At 44.4% G+C, this 21,790-nt stretch overlaps 1 pseudogene; it reads left to right on the top strand.

The window, feature by feature from the left end:
* Positions 1-2,579: 2,579 nt before the first annotated feature.
* LOC124623353 lies at positions 2,580-2,697 on the top strand (annotated as a pseudogene).
* The last annotated feature ends 19,093 nt before the right edge of the window (positions 2,698-21,790 follow it).

Raw genomic sequence — 21,790 nt, 5'->3', positions numbered from 1 at the left:
TGATGACCTTAGATACTAAGTCCCATAGTGCTCAGAGCCATTTAAAACATTTTTGATTACATTTTCACGCAATTTGGGTTCATAGATCCTGACAAATCAGTACCCAAAAGAACCACCTCTGGCCGTATTAACGGCCTTGATAAACCTGGGCATTGAGTCAAACAGAGCATGGATGGCGTTTACAGGTACAGTTGCCCATGCAGCTTCAACACGATACCACAGTTCATCAAGAGTAGTGACTGGCGTATTGTGACGAGCCAGTTGCTCGGCCACCATTGACCAGATGTTTTCAATTGATGAGAGATCTGGAGAATGTGCTGGCCAGTACAGCAGTCGAACATTTTCTGTATCCACAAAGGCCCACACAGGGCCTGCAACATGCGGTCGTGCATTATCCTGTAAAATGCAGGGTTTCGCAGGGATCGAATGAAGGTTAGAGCCACGGGTCGTAACACATCCTGAAATGTAACGTCCACTGTTCAACGCGTCGTCAATGCGAACAAGAGGTGACAGAGACGTGTAACCATGGCACCCCATACCATCACGCCGGGTGATACGCCGGTACGGCGATGACGAATATACGCTTCCAATGTGCGTTCACCGCGATGTCGCCAAACACGGATGCGACTATCATGATGCTGTAAACAGAACCTGGATTCATCCGAAAAAATGACGTTTTGCCATTCGTGCACCCAGGTTCGTCGTTGAGTACACGATCGCAGACGCTCCTGTCTGTGATGCAGCGTCAAGGGTAACCGCAGCCATGGCCTCCGAGCTGATAGTCCATGCTGCTGCAAACGTCGTCGAACTTTTCCTGCAGATGGTTGTTATCTTGCAAATGTCCCCATCTGTTGACTCAGGGATCGAGACGTGGCTGCACGATCCGTTACAGCCATCCGGATAAGATGCCTGTCATCTCGACTGCTAGTGATACGAGGCCGTTGGGATCCAGCACGGCGTTCCGTATTCCCTGCTGAACTCACCGATTCCGTACTCTGCTAAGAGTCATTGTATCTCGACCAACGCGAGCAGCAATGTCACGATACGATAAACCGAAATCGCGATAGGCTACAATCCGACCTTTAATAAAGTCTGATACGTGATGGTACGCATTTCTCCTGCTTACACGAGGCATCACAACAACGTTTCACCAGGCAACGCCGGTCAACTGCTGTTTGTGTAAGAGAAATCTGTTGGAAACTTTCCTCATGTCAGCACGTTGTAGGCGTCCCCACTGGCGCCAACCTGGTTTGAATGCTCTGAAAAGCTAATCATTTGCATATCACAGCATTTTCTTCCTTTCGGTTAAATTTCGCGTCTGTAGCACGTCATGTTCGTGGTGTAGCAATTTTAATGGCCAATAGTGTATCTACATCTGAATTCCGTCGTCCTCGAGGCACTGTATAGTGAATATCTGTGGGTACATTTGTTGCGTCGTGTTCTGAAATACGATGGTGAACGGGAGATTAATTATAATGACTTAGCTGCCATATCTGATACCACTTTCGTACCCGCAGATAAAAGAATTCTTACCTGCAGGTGTTCTTTCACCTGAACGATGCAGGCCTTCCCGCAGATTGAGTGAGTGGTGTAAAAAAAACGGATAGTGGAAAGGCCACTAACAAATAACAGACGAGCAGTTAATTAATATATTCATTATACCTCGAAATTTTGGTAATACCTTTGGATGCTACGTAGCCTTGTTACGGTACGGGACGACAGCAATCCACAATTCTGGACAGCTCATCAGATTGCTGGTCCTTCGTAGAAAAATACAACGGGCAAGTGAAAAACAATTTAACAAGAAATGAAAGCTCTTGCAGCCTCTATAACAGTGGATCAAACGTCTTTGCTGAAGAGCCAATACTGAAATTTTGGGGCACCACCTAGGTTCGCATATGTACCGATCTTATAATTATTAACCGAGGGTAAATTAAGTAAATAAAATTACTTTCATTAAACAAATTACGTAAGACAGAATTAAATTAACCGGTAACCTACAGAAATTAGTATGTTACGAGCTCCCAACAGAGTAGCTATAGCACGGGCACGATATGTTGCCCACCGAATGCCAAGTAATGCCTGTTAAAAGTTGGGACCGTTCGGAACACTTCGTGTCGACTGTTTTCTGTTTCAGACTGCAGCCACCCACGGCGACTTCCATGTTGAGACAGTGTAATTGCCTGACGAAGTGTTATTGAGGTGTCTGCGTCAGGGGATATTAATTCATTTAAAACCGTAACGGTGTTTATATTTAAATACATTATGCAACATGAGAAGCGATCACAAGTATGCACTAAATATCTCGTATGTCATTTTTCTTCTAATCATTGGATTGTATCACAAAAGCCTCAATTTAATTTGTATTCCTTACTACAAATATGTATAGCATTTGAAGATGACATTGTCTATAATGCCCTTTCACGTTCCCATGTTACTTCCATGTGAAACGAATTTGTATGACAGAACATGCAAAATCACACAATGTCCGACCTGCTATATAACAACAGGCAGCAGGTCTTTACTTCAGAAATAAATAAAAATAAATAAATAAATAATGCTTCCGTTTCAAAATTTATGCCAACGGCCTTGCCGCAGTGGTAACACCGGTTTCCGTCAGATCACCGAAGTTGAGCGCTGTCGGGCTGAGCTAGCACTTGGATGGGTGACCACCCGGTCAGCCGAGCGCTGTTGGCAAGCGGGCTGCACTCAGTCCTTGTGAGGCAAACTGAGGAGCTACTTGATTGAGAAGTAGCGGCTCCGGTCTCGGAAACTGACATACGGTCGGAAGAGCAGAGTGCTAACGACATGCCCCTCCACATCCGCATCCAGTGACGCCTGTGGGTTGAGGATGACACGGCGGCCGGTCGGTACCGTTGGGCCTTCATGGCCTGTTCGGGTGGAGTTTAGTTCAGTTTTAGTCAAAATTTATACCATACCAAGTGATCGGTACGAGTCGTGCACGGCCCGTGATCTCTTAGGACTGGAAGGCAAACAGTATAATCTTCTCCCTTTCAAATACTCTTAACTCACAGCGACCATGTACTCACTCTAAGCGACCACACATAGTTCACGGCCGAATTCGCAAACGTCAGTTACGACTAAGGGCATATTAAAATATTACTGTCTCTGTAAGTATTTTTGTTTGTTATTGAGGAGCTCTCAACAGCTGACATTTTTGGATTCAGCTCTTAGTTGCTAGAAGCAAATTATTATAAAATTCAGCTGAGAATCGCGGGCCGCACGAATACTTGATTTGGACCTCATGTGGTTCGTGGGCCATAGTTTGACGACTACTGTTCTAGACAGTCCTAAGTAATAGAACGTCAGAAAACATCAGAAGTAACGTACATGAGCTATCGTGATGGACCACGAGAGATACGAATGCAAAGGCGCATAAATTCTTACCCTGTCAGCATCATTATGTGCATTATGCAAATAGCTCATGGTGCAAGCTGCATGTAAGAGTATTTACGACAGGCGAGGTAGGCGTGTGCATGCTCTCGCAGTGAAACCGAAGTAATATTGATGCGGCTTTACTCACTACTAATTCCAAAGTAAAGAAGGGCAGTTGACGGTGATTTCTGTACTAATGGCTGACAAGATTCTGGGTACGAGCTGCCCCGTTTAAGAGTTGAATCCGAATGGGCTTCATGAACAAGAATCTTCATTTGAATGGCGCCTGGTTTTATTGCTTCAGAGGGAACACAGTGGAGGGTCTACACCGAGAAAAAGTAGCCCTGTTCCTGTAGTCGACCTAACCGGACGGGCAACGCTGCAGTTTTTGGCTGCAGGGACAGGGGAGAATCTCAGGCACTTAAACTGTACATTCTGCTGTACGTCAGGAGAAGAACTCTCTCCACAGAAAATTCTCCTTCGACACTGGCGTGTCTGTGGCTAGAATTCAAATGGAACCATTCATGTTGTTCACAATTTGCGTCATCTTGCAGCTTTCATAAATATTGGTTCAGCTGATATTAAAATTGATTCAACCACACCATTTAATGGTTCTGCACCTAGGCAATAAATCAGAAAATCAGAAAATTTATATTAAATATTAATGCAGTCGACCAGTGATTGCTATGATGGTATTTATAATTTAACATTCAGTATGAATCTGTGATCAGAAGTAATATTTGTAAACTATTTAAGTACTCTCCCTTTCGTGATCGGCTGGATGAGTCAGACGCTGTGGCTCCTCTATGTGTGAATGACACATCATGGAAACGTCACTGCTTTAGACACTGCACCTACATAACAAGTTCTATTTTATATTCAATTCTCATGTCGACCAATGATAATGGGGTCGTACTCATTCCTCCTCCCAAAAAATATAATTCTGGTGAAAGCGTTTATATTTTCGTGCATATTAATATCCAAAATTGTTAGCTAACTTCCAGAGAATAAAGTAGCATTAAAAGTAATAGTCTTGAAAATGGTGCAAGAACTGTATAAATCATGAGTCATGTTTGCCGCAGGATGATTTCAGGGCCTGCCTGTGTGGATTTGATTGCCGTCTGGCCACTTGTATGGAATATTCCAAGCAAGGTGAGGCGCAGTTTCACATGATAGCCGTACCTTCCCTCAACAACAGGTCAAACACAGTAACCACAGGAAGGCCAGTAACACAACACAATATAACTAAGGCCCTTCATAAAAAAAGTATAAAACAGGAAGACGACTTTGGAACATAACTGGAAAATACTCAAAGAAACAACATTCCACAGTTAAATATTCACCTAGCCATATCTGCAGGCCTGTGTTCACAATGGTAGTGTACTCAGTATACTCTCAATACATACATACTATGATTTCACATCATATAAAATACCATATTATCCTTATATATATATATATATATATATATATATATATATATATATATATATATATATATATATATACACTACTGCATCAATTTCAACCAAATCTGGCACAAATACTACTTATTATCTGGTAATCAGCACTGTAGGGATAAGAATCTCCTAGCTCCCACACTAGCAGAGATACAAAAGAAAATGTGTTTTTCAAGCCCCTGACATCTAGGCCACCTGCATAACCGGTCTGTTGTGCAGGTAGTATTGCTATGCATTGCAGGGGCTCCTTGTGTTGAAAAATATGGCTGAGAAGAGAGTGGAAGGAAGATGTGTAGAAGTGAGTGACAGAGAGAGAGAGAGAGGGGGGGGGGGGAGCACAGTAGGTAGACAGGTAGTGATTGAAACAGGTGAGACGAAATATACACAAACACGGACATGAAGGGTTGGCTTGAGAATCTGTGGTGGTGGAGATTGCAGAAGAGTGAGGAGGAGGAGATGGACAGAGAGAAGGAAAGGGACTATGTGGTCAGAGAGAGGAAGGGGAAGAGTGAATGGTATAGATGAGGATGGGATGGACAGAGTGATGCGGGGAGAAAGAGATGGACAGAGAGGGGGATGGAGGAGATGTGTGCTATATAGGTGTGAAATGTGTATCCCAGAAAGCTTCAGGGGAAAGTCTAGTATATACACTACTGGCCATTAAAATTGCTACACCAAGAAGAAATGCAGATGATAAACGGATATTCATTGGACAAATATATTATACTAGAACTGACATGTGATTACATTTTCACGCAATTTGGGTGCATAGATCCTGAGATATCAGTACCCAGAACAACCACCTCTGGCTGTAATAACGGCCTTGTTACGCCTGGGCATTGAGTCAAACAGAGCTTGGATGGCGTGTACAGGTACAGCTGCCCATGCAGCTTCAACACGATACCACAGTTCATCAAGAGTAGTGACCGGCGTATTGTGACGAGCCAGTTGCTCAGCCACCATTGACCAGACGTTTCCAACTGGTGAAAGATTTGGAGAATGTGCTGGCCTGGGCAGCAGTCGAACATTTTCTGTATCCAGAAAGGCCCGTACAGGACCTGCAAATTGCGGTCGTGCATTATCCTGCTGAAATGTAGGGTTTCGCAGGGATCAAATGAAGGGTAGAGCCATGGGTCGAAACACATCTGAAATGTAACGTCCACTGTTCAAAGTGCCGTCAATGTGAACAAGGGGTGCCCGAGATGTTACACCAATGGCACCCTATACCATCTCGCCGGGTGATACGCCAGTATGGCGATGACGGATACACGTTTCCAATGTGCATCCACTGCGATGTCGCCGAAGACGGCGTGACCATCATGATGCTGTAAACACAACACAAAAAATGACGTTTTGCCATTCGTGCACCCAGGTTCGTCGTTGAGTACACCATCATAGGCGCCCCTGTCTTTGATGCAGCGTCAAGAGTAGCCGCAGCCATGGTCTCCGAGCTGATAGTCAATGCTGCTGCAAACGTCGTCGAACTGTTCGTGCTGATGGTTGCTGTCTTGCAAACGTCCCCATCTGTTGACTCAGGAATCGCGACGTGGCTTCACGATCCGTTACAGCCATGCGGATAAGATGCCTGTCATCTCGACTGCTAGTGATACGAGGCTGTTATGATCCAGCACTGCGTTCCGTATTACCCTCCAGAACCCACCGAATCCATATTCTGCTAACAGTCATTGGATCTCGACCAACGCGACCAACAATGTCACGATACGATAAACTGCAATCGCGATAGACTACAATCCGACCTTTATCAAAGTCGGAAACGTACGCATTTCTTCTCCTTACACGAGGCATCACAACAACGTTTCACCAGGTAACGCCTGTCAACTGCTGTTTGTGTATGAGAAATCTATTGGAAACTTTACTCATGTCAGCACGTTGTAGGTGTCGCCACCGTCGCCAACCTTGTGTGAATGCTCTGCAAAGCTAGTCATTTGCATATCGTAGCATCTTCTTCCTGTCGGTTAAATTTTGCGCCTGTAGCACGTCATCTTCGTGGTGTAGCAATTTTAATTGCCAGTAGTGTATAAGTTTATTCCATACAGCTTCACTGGCGCGCGCATACATACATACAAACACACACACACACACACACACACACACACACACACACACACACACACACACACGTTCACGCACACGAACCCGCGAGCGCAAGCAATTGGACATGTAAAACACTGGTACATTGATAACTGATGTAACCTCCAAGTATTGAGTACAAGAATGTATGCATTGTGTTGTACAGGTGCCAGATGTCACTTTGTTGGGTGGAGTTCCAAGACCGTTGCACTTGGTCAGTCAGTATAGGGACAGAATACTGATACGTGGATGACACTGTCATTATCATACAATGATGTCCCATATGTGCTCGTTTGGAGACAGATCTGGCGATCGAGCAGACCAAGGCAAGACGTCGACCCTCGGTAGAGATTGTTGGTTGACAACAGTGGTATGTGGGCAAATGTTATCCTGCTGGAAAACCTGCCTTCGAATGCTGTTCATGTATGGCGCCACAACATATCGAATTACAAGACTGACATACAAATTTGCAGTCAGGGTACATGGGATAACCACGAGGGCTCCTGTTGTCAAAAAAAAAAAATGGTTCAAATGGCTCTGAGCACTATGGGACTTAACATCTTAGGTCATCAGTCCCCTAGAACTTAGAACTACTTAAACCTAACTAACCTAAGGACATCACACAACACCCAGCCATCACGAGGCAGAGAAAATCCCTGACCCCGCCGGGAATCGAACCCGGGAACCCGGGAGTGGGAAGCGAGAACGCTACCGCACGACCACGAGATGCGGGCTCCTGTTGTCACATGAAATCGCACCCTGCACAGTAGCTCCACGTGTAGATCCAGTGTGTCTAGCATGCGGACAGGTTTATCGCAGGCTCTCAAATGGCCTCGTTCTAATCAGCACAGTGCCATCACTTGCACTGAGGAAGAACCAGCTTTCATCAGCAAACACAACAAATCTCCACCCTGCCCTCCAATGAACTCTCGTTTGTCGTCACTGAAGTAACAAATGGCTGTGGTTTGGGACAGTGGAATTCACGCTAGAGGGCGTCTGGGTAGGAGTTGTCCTTGAAGTAACCTATTTGTAACAATTCGTCGTTCACTGCGATGCCAAATGCTGCTGCAGATGCCGTATGATGCTCCAGAGCCATACACCTACACCGAAAACGAGGGTCTTTCCCTCTTGGTAGTTCCAAGGTGACATCCAGAGCGCAGTCTTGTTGCTACAGCATATTCTCGCGGCCACCGCTGCTAGCAATCATTTACAGTGTCTACATTCCAGCCAAGTCTTCCTGCAATACTTCTGAAGGAACATCCAGCTTCTCATAGCCCCATTACACGACCTCGTTCAAACTCGAGGTGCTGATAACAGCGTCTTTGTCGCCTTACAGGCATTCTTGACCAACATCAACTCACCTCATCCAATCTCAAAGCTAGTTAATGCAGACAACCATTACAGCATCTGTGTATAGCAAACTTGATTTGCACCCCCATAGTGGCCCAAGTAGCGCCACTCTTATGCAACTCGAGTGAAATTTGAACAGACATCATCTTTCAGATGTATAAGTGCGCCTACCAAATCCCAAGTTTCGTTACAGTCGCATAACTCTTTCTTGGTTTTGCGAGATATATATATATATATATATATATATATATATATATATATAAAGGTACCACGAATATCAGCACTGTGGGTTTTATAACCTCCAAGCTCCAATATGAGCAGAGATCAAGAAGAACCACGCTTTTCCAACCCTCAGCACAGAGCAGGCTGCGATTTGTGACAGGTGGATTGTATGAGAATAGTATTGTCCTGCCTTGCCACGCTGATTTGCAGTGCAGCCTACATGCTAGGGGCACACAATAATTTCCAAGGCCCTTCCAGAAAAGCTGAAGGAGAAGTGAATGAGAGAGAAAGAGGGCAAGAGGAAATGGAGAGCTGGAGTAGGGAAGGGTACATGGACTGTCAGTGGTGTGAGGCTGAGATGAACGAAGAGATGGGGGAGGAATAGGTGGACACAGAAAGGGGCAGGAGGAGACATGTGCAGTATATGTCGTGAACATATAAGCATATGAAGCTGTGAGGAAAAGGCTAGTGTATATATATGTTTTTTGTTGTTGCTGTTACAATAATTATTAAAATCGAGTTCAGCTATAGGATGCTAAAAGTAGGGTTTATGGCAATTTAAGTTTGATGGTGAGACAGTAACAACATGTGCAGTCACGCCTCCTCCCACACCCCAGAATCTAATCATCTGCACCTGGTACAATGGTGGCAATACAATGGTCGCATTGTCTTCTCCAAATACAGGTTATCTAAATACCCAACAGCGATTGTCGATAACTATGTCGTCTTTCTTTCAAAGATTTCACAGAAATGTTCTAATGAAATTGATGTATGAGTGTTTTGTATTTCTATGCGGCACGTTCCGAGTAAAAAAAACACTCATCAGGAGATCATTGTACTCTGGAAGACTTACATTTCTCGAACTAAGCTAGTGTATATGGAAAATCCAAATCGTGTGCTATCACGATTACGTTGAATAAACGAACTATACATGACTGACGTGTTTTCTTCATACAGTGCTATTTTACAAGCCGATTTCTAATCTGAAAACGTTTTGGAATATCACGTCAGGTTTTGAAGCTATTGAAAAAAATTTGTTTTTGTGCAATAGCGTACGTCGGAAATTTTTTTACCATTTTTGGCTCTTTTTCAAATAATGCCGTAAAATACTCTTGAATCATGGCTGTAACTCTAATCAAAGCATCCTTTGCACACGTAAGAAATATTTTTAAGCAGGTTCGAATCCTGCCTCGGGCATGGATGTGTGTGATGTCCTTAGGTTAGTTACGTTTAAGTAATTCTAAGTTCTAGAGGACTGATGACCTCAGAAGTTAAGTCCCATAGTGCTCAGAGCCATTTGAACCATTTTTTAGTACCGACTCCTAACGGCAACTGATGGCACTAATACTACTAACAACGCAAATTCAGCCTCCCACAAACTGAACATCGTTCCTATATCCGTTAGGTACGCTGGATCAGTAGCGAAAGTTTAACCACGCTGTAGCGGTAAATTAATCGGTAGGCTCTGCTTGGAGTACCGAATGGAAACTGAAAAAATATAATAGTAGTAGTAGTAACTTGAACACACCTTTCGTGTAACACATACTCCTATGCTTTTGTTAATTTAATTTAAGTGAGAATCATTGGAAGAAAGACAATGTAGATGTCTCGCAAACATAGTGAAGTATATATTTAGTGAAAGTTTTCGAATAAGGCGGTTTGAGAATAATACTTCCACCATCGTTTATTATAAGGAGGGTCAATGAGAGTGAAATAAGTTCATTGCACGTAGAAGCCGCACAGATATTTTATCCTCATTCAATTAGCAAACGGAAGAGGACAGAAAATCGATCACAACAATAAGAAGTATCCCCGTTAAGCACCGTACACTGGCTTTCGGGATTTATACACTGAAGCGCAAAAGAAACTGGTATAGCCATGCGTATTTAATACGCCTGTATAAGACTACAAGTGTGTGGTGCGGTTGTTAGATCGGTTACTGCTGTTACAATAGCACGTTACCAAGATCTGATTGAGTTTGAACGTGTTGTTACAGTCGGCGCACGAGCGATGGGACACAGCATTTTCGACGTAGCGATGAAGTGTGGAATTTCCCGTAAACCCATTGCACGGATGTACCGTGAAAATCAGGTATCCAGTAAAATTTCAGATCTCCGACATCGCTGCAGCCGAAAAAAGATGCTGCAAGAGCGGTACCAAAGATGACTGAAGACAATCGTTCAACTTGACAGGAAGTGCAACCCTTTCTGTATATTTCTGCAGATTTCAATACTTCGCCATCAACAAGTGTCAGCGACCGAACCATTCAACGAAACGTCATCTATATGGGCTTTCGGAGACGAAGACCCACTCGTGTAGCCTTGATGACTGCACGACACAAAGCTTTACTTTTCGCCTGGGCCTGTGAAAACACCGACATTGGATTTTTGATAACTAGGAACACGTTGCCTGGTCGGACGAGTCTCGTTTCAAATTGTATCAAGCGGATGGACATGTACGGATATGGAGAAGACCTCATGAATCCATGAATCCTACATGTCAGCAGGGGCTGTTCAAACTGTTGGAGGCTCTCTAATGGCGTGGGGCGTGTGCAGTTGGTTTGATATGGGAACCCTAAAACATCTAGATGCGACTCTGACAGGTGACACGTACGTAAGCATCCTGTCCGATCACCTGCATACGTTCATGTCCAGAGTGCATTCCGACGGACTTGAGCAATTCCAGCACGACAGTGCGACCGACACTCCACATCCAGAATTGCTACAGAGTGGCTCCAGGAACACTCTTCTTAGCTCAAACACTTCCGCTGCCCAGCAAACTCCCCACGCATGAACATTATTGAGCATGTCAGGAATACCTTGCAACGTACTGTTCAGAAGAGATCTCCACCCCTCGTCGACTTACGGATTTATGGACAACCCTGGAGGATTCATGGTATAATTTCCCTCCAGCACTGCTTCAGGCGTTGCCCATGCACGGTCATATTGCGGCACTTCTGCGTGCTCGCTTGGGCCTTACACGATATTGTTTAGGTGTACCGGTTTCTTTGGCCCTTCAGTATATGTAGATGCAGGCGTCGCATTCCCTTTGCCAATAAATTACTGTCTTCAGGTAAATGGTAATGTTAAACTGAAGTGCGGAATATTCAAGTGGAATAAAATGAAGCTACTGGTAATCCACCATAGTATCTTACCAACGAACGATGCAGGAATCCGAGCTGTATTTTGGATACGCGATCTTTATCTGTTTCCTCATAGTAGTACCCTACTTTCAGGAAGACAGTGAATCACACTGTTCCTCTACGGTTGATTCAGACAGATTTGTAGAACATAGGCATGAAGGGGATTGCGTCCGAACCCCCCCCCCCCCCCCCCGAGCAACTGTAATGAGCTGACAGAGGAAGGTGGCTGTCGTTCATCGTAGACTACGAAGGATGCCACCGGACGCATTCGGTTTTTCACTCCTGCCAATGCGTATCGTCACCTTTACCAAAGTGGATGCTACGCGCTGTTAGATGCGTGCCTGCAATTCAATTGTTCAGGCGTTAATTAGTAATTAGGTGTATCGTTACCGATATGAAATTACTATACGTGTCAACAGATGTGCAAACAAATGACCTGTACACATTGTGTACAATTTAACTTGTGATGAGAACGGTGATTTTCTGTGATGTCTTTAACGCAAATTAACGGTTAGGTAACCGTATAGGGAAGTTAACAATAGCCAGCGATTATGAAAAGTTAGAGATATGCAGCTGTTAGCAAGAGCAGAAGTGTGATCGTGTATACGAAGCAATCATGCGTTTACATTCTGGCTGGCGTAGTCTACAGTTAAGACTCCAACTCTATCATCATTTCGTCGTCAAGGCTTAATTCTTTAGGCAACTGATAACTTTTGTGTTTCCCTTGAAAATGAGTAGTCAACTGGAAGAGTTTCTGACTGACGGAACCTGGCCTGTTGTAATAGTCGATCGTTTATAATAGTCGGTGCTTGTTAATAAAAGAGGTGTATCACTGTATCGTAACAAAACAATTCCTGCTTCCAAAATAAAACGTGTAAGTGACACTGCCAAGCAGCGTGTTGACGCTGCTGTGGACAGTACTAACCGTAACGAAATTCCGGACAACAAAGAGAGAAAATATTCTTTTGGTGGTGTGAATGGAATGTGCGTACGTGGGAGACGAAATTCGTTAACATTTCGATACAACTTTATTGGCCCGCACTGCACTGATTCCCCTCAGTTAAACAAGCACACACAACAAACGAAAGAAAATGAGGTCGACCAAAAAAATATTTAGTGCGGAAAATAGTGGGAAAATTGAATTTACTCGTGGCGAAAACTCGGGTGGCGTACACAGCTGTATATTCCATTTTGTGTTGGAAAAAGAGCTGAAACTTTGAAGTTCATTTGGCGGCTAATTTCTAAACTTTTATTTTAATTATCAACACTGTACGATGCGCCAGAACAACTTCATACCAAATATAAGGGCCACCGCTATCAGTTCCCAAAATTACGAGCTGAGTTCGGTGCTCAAACTTGGTTTTAATTTTTGTTTATGACATGCTGCATGGTTGCCCACCGACCTCAGCGCAGAGAATTTACAGCGGCAGCTCTCACATGTGGTATTAAGTCATTCTGGTGCATCATACAGGTCTGATTATCGACATATACGTTTCGGAATCCTGCCTGCGAATAAATTTCACAGAAAAATTGTAGGTGTTCGGTGGATCTTCTTGATAAAAAAGGTGGTGGCCACTGACTTAGCGTCTTCTACCTAACCGATTGAGGAACAGTATCAGACCATAAAATATGTCCCATTACTTATCCATTGGTACTAGCTTGCAGCGTTAAGATTCGCACTTTTGTTTTAATTACCGTACAAAAGAGATCATAAAATCAGGACTTCAGTGACTTCTAGTGTAACACTTCTAGGCGAGATAAAGCTTACCTTAAGGAATCTGTTGAAGGGTACCGGATGAAATCTGAAAAATAAATAGAACATGGATCGTTAGTATAATGTATCAAGAAATTAAAGCTGGAAATATTTTTATCAGATAGAATTGTGTATCATGTTTTAAGATAATATCTAGATTTACCAACAATTACATCAATGCGCCTTACTTCACAATAATGCCAAGTTTCGTTACTGATCACTTTCCTTTGCTCTTTTCTGTATTTCATTCGCTATTGGTGAAATATTGAATATTTGTTAGTATGAACTACTATTCTATTTGAAAAATGAAACTGTCAAACATTCAAAATGCCATATCTCATATCACTCATGAGAATCAAGTAACACTGTATGTTATTCATAACTTATTTAGACCCAAAAAATTGAGGAGGTATTTCATACCACAGAATTATGCTGTCCTTTCGTCATTGAAAATATAATTAGACAAATTACAAATTAAGTTATTTATAAAAAGCTTACTGACTGCCGACTGAACTGCAGATAATAAAGTTTTTGGTCCATGTATCAGTGGAAAATATATCAGCGGAAGAAATTTTATCTGCGCGGCTGCATGCCTGAAATTTAATGGACTGTTCATTACGCCACGAAAAGTTGAAAATGCAAAATAAAGTTTTTGTTTTAAGTCTATTAATATCGAGGCGCTACGCTTTTTTTGAGATTACGAAAGATAGAAATCTAGCAATGATGTTTAGAAACACATTACAGAGTTAACAAAACCATTTCTCACACCTTTTAAACATTTTGCGAGAGAATGTCAAAATTATATTGAAGAAAAAATTTCTCGTTATTGACTCGTTTCTTACACAAATCCATTTGGGATCAGAGGTTGCAAAGATTACTGTAGAACTTAGGAAGAACTTGAGGAAGAAACGGCAACATCGTCGACTGCCGTTCTTTTATGCAATACGTAAACATAGTTGGAAGTGACATGTTTGCATATTTCTGTTTCAGAGTAAAGATTAATACGTATTTCAGTTGAATTACTATGAGACACTTTGATCATTCAGCATGTGGAGAGCTTACACGCATTACACGCTTATATTTACGACAATGTTCCAGTAGCACCAAAGAAGTCAGTTGTATGCGTTGGAAATATATGGAATGGATTCATAGCTGTAGATTACTCAAAAAATCTGGTGTAAATCTTGCGAAACTAAGACTCTCATCCCTGTCGCTTGGAACTCCACAGGGAGGGACAACTTAGCATAAAGACTGTGTCCCACCTGATAATGAACTTTTCAAACCTTTGTTCCATATGTATTGGAGGAAAAGCCTGTGCCACAATGCATATTTTTGCTGCAGTTACTTCCCCGTCAACAACTGTCATTTCTCAACAGTCTATTGAATCATAATTTTGATAACGCCAGACTGAATTTGTGTGTCTCACCCTGTGTGTGCATGTGTGTGTGTGTGTGTGTGTGTGTGTGTGTGTGTGTGTGTGTGTGCGTGTGCGTGTGTGTGTGTGTGTGTGTGTGCGCGTGTGCATGAGCGTTCGCTATTGTCTTGTAGAAAAGAGGAATGAAAGGAGTAAGAGGGAGGGGGGTAGGTTGGGGGGGGGGGGGGAGGTTGTATCGATGTTGTGCAGTAGCAATTACAGCTAAAGAATAGTTTTTCTGAAGTACTGCAGGCAATGGGATGATGGAGTGCTAACTAAGACAGGTAACATGCTGAATCCGTTTTTCTTTATTTACTGAACTGGGGCTAATTATTCCGGAGTATACAAAGAAGTACACTCTAAGACAAAAAATACGGCACACCACGAAGCAATTATCCCTATGGCACGGAAATCGTTCGATGTGATGTGCATTTACAGAAAAACAAAAATTTCAGACAAGTTGTATGACTCATTGAAGAGAAAGAACTTCACAAATGGAATAAGTCAATAACGCGTTGGTCCACCTCTGGCCCTCATGCGACCAGTTATTCGGTTCGGCATTGCTCTACGGAGTTGTAGGATGTCCTCCTGAAGGACATTGTGCCAAATTCTAATTGGCCCTTTAGATCGTCAAAATCCGGAGGTTGTTGGAGAGTCCTGGCCATAATGCTCCAAACATTCTTGTTTGATGGGAACCCAACCTTGCTGACCAAGACAGTGTTTGATAAGCACGATGACAAACAGTAGAAACTCTGGCCGTTTGCGGGCAGGCATTTTCTTGTTGAAATGTGAGTTTAGGGTGACTTGCCACGAATGGCAACCAAACGGGGCGTAAATGTCGTTGACCTACTGCTGTGCTGTTAGTATGCCGCGGATAACAACCAAAGGACTCCTGCTATGAAATGAAGTGGCATCCCAGACCATCACTCCCGGTGGTTGGGGCATATGGCTGGCGATAGGTTGGTATCCCACCGCTGTTCAGGCGGCTCCAGACACGTCTTCGGCCTAGAATCTCACTGACTGGAGTAGAATTGTCTTCAAAAAAATGGTTCAAATGGCTCTGAGCACTATGGGACTTAACTTCTAAGGTCATCAGTCCCCTATAACCTAGAACTACTTAAACCTAACTAACCTAAGGACATCACACACATCCATGCCCGAGGCAGGATTCGAACCTGCGACCTTAGCGGTCGCGCGGTTCCAGACTGTAGCGCCTAGAACCGCTCGGCCACCCCGGCCGGCTTGTCTTCAATGACGAGTCTGGCTTCGTGTTGAGCCCCGACAAGCTGCAAAGATATGTCTGGAAACGCCCCGGCCAACGATGGGATACCAACCTGACTGTCGCCCATCATACGGCCCGATAACCAGGTGTGATGGTCTGGGGTGTCGTCTTTCGTGGTATGACCCCTTTGGTTGTCATCCGCCGATGTATTCTACGCCCTGTTTCGTTACTCTTTATGGCAAGCTATCCTGAATTTAGATTTCGGCAAGATAACGTCCGCACATGGTTAGAGTTTCTACTGCTTTTTTCGTGCTTATTAAACTCTACCTTCGGTAGCAAGATCACCGGATCTCTCCCCAACTGAGAACGTTCGGAGCATTATGGGTAGGGTCCTCCAATCAGCTCGGGATTTTGACGGTATAACTCGCCAGTTGGACAGTATTTGTCACGACATCCTTCAGGAGGACAGGCAACAACTGTATCAATCAATGCCAAGCCGAATAACTGCTTGCGTAAGGGCCAAGGGCGGATCAACACGTTACTGACTTGCTCAGTTTGTGACGTTCTTAAATAATTCGTCCAGTTTTGCTGAAATTATAACCATATGCTTGTACTTGAACATCGTATCTACCGATTCCCGTCCCATTCGAATAATTCCTCCGTGAAGTCTACGAAACTGCATTTTGGACTGAAGTGGGATAGAAATTTAGTAGCAATGAAGTAGGCTTGGAAGTCCTGAAATGGAACCATGAATGCAAATACGTAGATTTGGTGAAGACTAAAGGAATGTGCTATGGTCTCTACCGAACCATTCCGTTATTCACTTCGAACCACCCAGGGAAACATTGATAAACCTAAACTGCGGACAATCTGACACAGTTGCAGACCTTAGTCTTTCAGAATACACCAAGGAAAGTTGCGCAGTGGTAAGACTGAATTGTTGTTCAGTGGGCGGGGATATGATCACAAGAGAAAAATCAGGTTTACTGACTCTCATACTATCCAAGCGCTATTCACGAATGGGATAGTAGTGGGGTGGAGGGGAGGGGGGAGGGTTGGAGGGCAGGAAAAGAGATTATGGTATCAGAAGCAGTCCCCAGCACACACCGGGAGGTGACCTGCGGAGTATCGATGCCGATGTAGAGATGTATTTCACCTACTTCTCTCAGCTCGTAAGAAGCACAAGACACTTTGCATATAGCCGCACCTGGTTTCATGTCCTGTAGGGCCGGCTGGGGAAAGGGCGCCGTCGCTGACACAATGTCATTACCGAGGATGTGGCGTCCCAGAGAAAGCAACAGGCCGGGCCACCAGGCCACGGCAGCACACGGCTGGCAGTGCTTTCAGCCGTCAGTCCGGCGTGATCCAGCTGCGCGGAGCCGTAACGCAATTACGGGCGCAGGTGTGCGCGGGTTAGCTAGCGGCAGCGCGAGGGAAGAAGGCGCTCTCTTAGATGTGGCACGGTGTTGCAATGGCGGAAGTGTTTCGTAGTGCCTGCCTGAGACTGTTTACAAGCAGCGAATTAAGTAGCGGAACATAATACGCGACTTTAATTTGGCGGCAGCCCTTTGAAGACGGCCTTACCTCAACGATGCATTGTTATTCAGCTGAGAAATATCTTTTAATACAGTCAATTGTCACAATTGTTTTGACAATTATCACAGCTCCGTCCTTTACTGAACGTCATCAGTTCATCTCATTCGCAGACTAACTAGCCCGTTTCATGTGCTACGTAAAACGTCCGAAAGCTGTTTCCAGTAAGTGAATTTCGGTTCACATGCTGAGGTTCCCGCACTGAAGTCGCTGCAGATATTGAGCCGTGCTGCGGCTCGCGTTGGTGCCGTGTGTAGGTTTCTGCCAGACGGTATCGTTTAGTTGGCATGGTTGCGTTGTTTGTCTTCTTCTCATTTTCACTGCCGCCACTCGGTTTCGTAAGCGTTGCCTGTCTGCTAGTGGCAGCAGCGGCGCTTATCGATATATGTAGTTCTGCTGCCCCATCTTTGGGGCAACCTCGTGCTTCTTCCGTTTGGTGTGATTGTGGAGTTCGGTTGAGGACGCAGGAGCAGCGAAGTCCGGGCAGAGCGACAACACGCCGGGTCCGTTGGCGGCGTTTATGGACTGCCGGATCGAAGGGCAGCGGTTACGAGGGTGCACGACCTCGTCTAAACCGGATCCTGCGTGTTTGAGTGCATTGCCTAGAGAAACCTCCACCATTGTGAAATCTCGCAGTTCTCCAATAACTTGGGTTCGTGTTACTGCTCGTAGTGTCGCCGATGCGTAAAGCAGCGAGTGGAGTACCAGGGGAAGGCGGATCTGATCATCCTCCCTGAGTTTCTAATTTCTATTTACTACTTTCAGCTTCTTACACTGTTAAGTTCAACCAGCGGTATTTTCCTGTCATGTGGCCGCTAACGCCCCAGTTATCTGTCCTGGTGGTTGGTGTATGTAACGGCAGTGTACATTTCCTCGCCTTGCCGCCGCTGTCCAGTGAGGCGTGTAAGTTTGACGGCTTCTTTAGGGTAGGTTGGGTGGAGTTCTTCTACTTAAGTGGTAGTCATTCCTTCTTGTTCCGGGCGCTCTTAGCACAGTATTCTGCGGGCGGAGCCCAGACAGCCGGTTCCAGCTTTGGCGTAATTTTACATTTTGCGTTCGTTTCGTTAGATGTCAGGTAGCCTTACCAAGATTGTCATTAGTCGCTCGTTAGACTGCCACTAGTCCGAGTGATCTATGAGCACTTGTTCGATAGAAAAGACCTATTTCACAGTAGGAAGATGAATACGTGCTCGCAGATCCTCAGGTATGCATATAGAGCCTTATTTTACTGGAAATTTTTTCCTTGCTTTGGTTCATACTACCAACTCTGAAAGTTGCCTACCATAAAATCTTAGCAACAACAGTAACAGTACATATATTGCACAATCAGAGGTATAAGAACGGATTTCGCTTATAAGTTTCGACTCGTTCGTTTCCAGTATAGGAATCTTTGCTTCATATTCGTACATTTATCCTCTTCCATCATTCTAGAAAGTTTGTAACATCATCACGGAATCATCCTGTACATACATACATTAAAAGGCGCCGCCGTCTGTAACTTCAATGATCTGTGGCTTCGTCGGATGACGTATCTGTACATGGTTCAAATGGTTCAAATGGCTCTGAGCACTATGCGACTTAACTTCTGAGGTCATCAGTCACCTATAACTTAGAACTAATTAAACCTAACTAACCTAAGGACACCACACACATCCATGCCCGAGGCAGGATTCGAACCTGCGACCGTAGCGATCACGCGGTTCCAGACTCAAGCGCCTAGAACCGCTCGGCCACTCCGGCCGGCATCTGTACATGGGTTCCTATTCAAACTATTATCTACTCACTCCCCTCTACAAGTCCCAGAAGTCTGTAACGGGAATTTCCGACCACCCTGTATATAAACATCTGGAAACTACAGGGTGTTTCAAAAATGACCGGTATATTTGAAACGGCAATAAAAACTAAACGAGCAGCGATAGAAATACACCGTTTGTTGCAATATGCTTGGGACAACAGTACGTTTTCAGGCAGACAAACTTTCGAAATTACAGTAGTTACAATTTTCAACAACAGATGGCGCTGCGGTCTGGGAAACTATATAGTACGATATTTTCCACATATCCACCATGCGTAGCAATAATATGGCGTAGTCTCTGAATGAAATTACCCGAAAACTTTGACAACGTGTCTGGCGGAATGGCTTCACATGCAGATGAGATGTACTGCTTCAGCTGTTCAATTGTTTCTGGATTCTGGCGGTACACCTGGTCTTTCAAGTGTCCGCACAGAAAGAAGTCACAGGGGTTCATGTCTGGCGAATAGGGAGGCCAATCCACGCCGCCTCCTGTATGTTTCGGATAGCCCAAAGCAATCACACGATCATCAAAATATTCATTCAGGAAATTAAAGACGTGGCCGGGCACCATCTTGCATAAACCACGAGGTGTTTGCAGTGTCGTCTAAGGCGGTTTTTACCGCCACAAATTCACGAAGAATGTCCAGATAGCGTGATGCAGTAATCTTTTCGGATCTGAAAAATGGACCAATGATTCCTTTGGAAGAAATGGCGGCCCAGACCAGTACTTTTTGAGGATGCAGGGACGATGGGACTGCAACATGGGGCTTTTCGGTTCCCCATATGCGCCAGTTCTGTTTATTGACGAAGCCGTCCAGGTAAAAATAAGCTTCGTCAGTAAACCAAATGCTGCCCACATGCATATCGCCGTCATCAATCCTGTGCACTATATCGTTAGCGAATGTCTCTCGTGCAGCAATGGTAGCGGTGCTGAGGGGTTGCCGCGTTTGAATTTTGTATGGATAGAGGTGTAAACTCTGGCGCATGAGATGATACGTGGACGTTGGCGTCATTTGGACCGCAGCTGCAACACGGCGAACGGAAACCCGAGGCCGCTGTTGGATCACCTGCTGCACTAGCTGCGCGTTGCCCTCTGTGGTTGCCGTACGTGGTCGCCCTACCTTTCCAGCACGTTCATCCGTCACGTTCCCAGTCCGTTGAAATTTTTCAAACAGATCCTTTATTGTATCGCTTTTCGGTCCTTTGGTTACATTAAACCTTCGTTGAAAACTTCGTCTTGTTGCAACAATACTGTGTTCTAGGCGGTGGAATTCCAACACCAGAAAAATCCTCTGTTCTAAGGAATAAACCATGTTGTCTACAGCACACTTGCACGTTGTGAACAGCACACGCTTACAGCAGAAAGACGACGTACAGAATGGCGCACCCACAGACTGCGTTGTCTTCTATATCTTTCACATCACTTGCAGCGCCATCTGTTGTTGAAAATTGTAACAACTGTAATTTCGAAAGTTTGTCCGCCTGAAAATGTACTGTTGTCCCAAGCATATTGCAACAAACGGTGTATTTCTATCGCTGCTCGTTTAGTTTTTATTGCCGTTTCAAATATACCGGTCATTTTTGAAACACCCTGTAGGTGTACTTAAAAAAATAATGTAATGTCAAAAACGTGTGTGTTGACGCACAAATTATTTGGGTTCCGTGTCGGAAAATGAGTGCCATTCATATCGGTGCATTACCCCTTAAACATTAACCACATGGATGTCGCAGTTTTGACTTTACTCTCTAGGATCACTGCTATCGCTTCATTTGAGGAGCAGGCCGGCAAGCTTAAGTAAGTATGTTAATCAGGCCCGCGGGTCACTAAGGATTGCCCATGCTTGCTCTTGCACTTACCTTACCTTTTGCCACCCAAATATAAAACTATCATTGCTGTCGAACGTTTCTACGTATGTGTGGCACAATGGGCACTGTAAAACATTTGATTAGTGATTAACTTTGTCAGTTTACATAACCATTTCCACTTTAGGATTTTTTTTAACTAGGGTGACTTAGCTCTAAAAATGCGACGATATGTGATGAGTGGTACACATTGAACAACATTTTAGACTGTTCTTACGATGGCTCGGCAAGACCCGAAACTGGTAGTCCGATTTTGACGCAGGATTTTTGTCCATACATGTTTTAGATCAACAGAGTGCATATCGTACCCCATTGATGTCAAAGAATAACATCTGCATCTATACTCCGCCCGCCACCTTATGTTTTGCGGCGGTGGGTACTTAGTGTATCGTGTATCACAGTCCCTCTCCCTGTTTCGTGATCCAATCGTGAACGGACTGCGTGAAGAGTTATTGCTGGTAAGCTTACCTGTGAACTCTAATCATCTCA

The sequence above is a fragment of the Schistocerca americana genome, chromosome 7, assembly GCF_021461395.2.
Source record: "Schistocerca americana isolate TAMUIC-IGC-003095 chromosome 7, iqSchAmer2.1, whole genome shotgun sequence".
Taxonomy (NCBI): Eukaryota; Metazoa; Arthropoda; class Insecta; order Orthoptera; family Acrididae; genus Schistocerca; species Schistocerca americana.
The sequence above is the reverse complement of the archived record's forward strand: the minus strand, read 5'-3'. Positions and strand labels throughout refer to the sequence as shown.